The following is a 1,993-nucleotide window of genomic DNA, read 5'->3' as shown; positions in this document are numbered from 1 at the left end:
GACAAATTCAAGGAAACAGCAGGGGAGTTAGTAAGTCGACCCGTTGGTGGATAAGTTGTTAGTGCATCCCTCAGGCCAGGCCCTGCCAGCGTTGGTCTCGGCGAGCTCTGTCTTGTTACTTGAGTTCAGTTCAGGTTGTTGTTAGTGGATGGATCCCAGAAAATGACAGTGCGGATCTTCATGAGCTGCAACGATATGTAGCTGTAGTGTGGTCTGAGTAGCATCTTCAAAAGCTAGTTTGCCCGTGCGACATGTACTCACATCGGCTTCACTCAGAGTCTGTTGACATCTTTATCACACACAGCGTAACTACACCAAACTCTGAAATGAAAATGAGCCCAAAAGTAAAGAAAGAAGCAGACAGAGGAGCTCTAACCTTTAATTACTCACACTATGTCTGGACCTGATTCTCCTGACATTGGTTCTAATGTATAAATGGCTAATGTGTGGCCTTGGCTATGTGCTGGGGTAGGTTCTATTGAAGTCAATCGTGGTCATAAGAGGTGCCTACTGTGTGTGTGTGTGTGTGTGTGTGTGTGTGTGTGTGTGTGTGTGTGTGTGTGTGTGTGTGTGTGTGTGTGTGTGTGTGTGTGTGTGTGTGTGTGTGTGTGTGTATGTGTGTGTATGTGTATGTGTGTGTGTGTGTGTGTGTGTGTGTGTGTGTGTGTGTGTGTGTGTGTGTGCTAGTACTGAAGATGGGTGCTGTTGGGTGCTGTTTCATCTCCTCTTATACCCACAAAAGAATGAGGCCTCTTACTGAGAAATTAAAGCGATAAAGGTCAAAGCACCAACATGATGTCACAAAAAGTACAAAAAAGGTGTTTGCCATATGCATTGTCTGTGGAGTGAAAACAGAATGACAGAGGGTTATTTAAAGCCTTTATTATCTTGTATTTAATACGCAAACACACCTTTTAATCATTTGGTTGGGATACACACACTCTCATGCTGCGTTGGTCAAAAATCGACAAAACTGTGCACGCCAACATGCACTTGGTGTGTGTTTCTTTATAAGGCTATTTTACATCAACTTCCATCCTATCTGTGGTTTCTACTGGCTCCCAGAAACACCAGAACCTGCACCACCCGCTCCAGCAGCCTTATCATCTTCAATGTTCTTCGAACCAACACTGTGTTTGGTGAAAGTGCTTTTAAATATTGAGCACCCCTATCTTGGATTACAGGATCATTTCAAACTGGAATCCCTCATCAGCACGGATCATTTCAAAAGCAGGATTAAGGACTTTTGAAATACAATTTGCACATGTACTGTCACCGAGCACTGATCTGCTTTTTTATTTTTAATGATGTATTAGTTTGTTGATTTATCATGTTAAGTTATGTGTCATGTTTAGTTGTGTGTTGTTTTGGTTTTAAATGTGAAACTTGTGTGTTTATGCTGCTGTGATGACCAGGACTCCCTTGGAAAAGAGATTTTAAATCTCTAGATTCAAGATTCAAGATTCAAGAGGCTTTATTTATCCCGAGGGAAATTATTGTGCAACAGTTTCAATACAAAGGTGGGAAAGGATCAGAGTGACAATAAGGATAAAAACATAAATCAAATCAAAATAAAGCTAACATAAAATAAATCAAACAATTAACTAAGTGTGACAGAGTGCAACAGACATAGTGGTTAGGCGTAGGTATATACAATATACATCAATACGCACTGTGCAGTTTAGCAGCAGATTGAAATAAAATAAGTACAAACTAAATAAGTGATGAGCAGCGATAAGTGAAAACAGTGTTAAAAAAGTAGCAGCATATCCTACTGAACTAAGTGACAGTAAAGTACAGTGAAGTGTAGCAGCATTTCTGACTGAAGTAAGTTAGAATGGGAATATTCTTGGTTAAATAAAGGGTGATGAAAAAAAAAACAACATCTGGTCAGTAGTCTATTTTGAGATTGTGATGTAGTCTCACAAATTTTGACATGAATTCCGATTACGCCATTGTTTTCCAAAAGCTCTTTTTCCCTATCGACGCTAAA

This window comes from Echiichthys vipera, assembly GCF_963691815.1.
Source record: "Echiichthys vipera genome assembly, chromosome: 19".
NCBI classification, from domain to species: Eukaryota; Metazoa; Chordata; class Actinopteri; order Perciformes; family Trachinidae; genus Echiichthys; species Echiichthys vipera.
The sequence above is the reverse complement of the archived record's forward strand: the minus strand, read 5'-3'. Positions refer to the sequence as shown.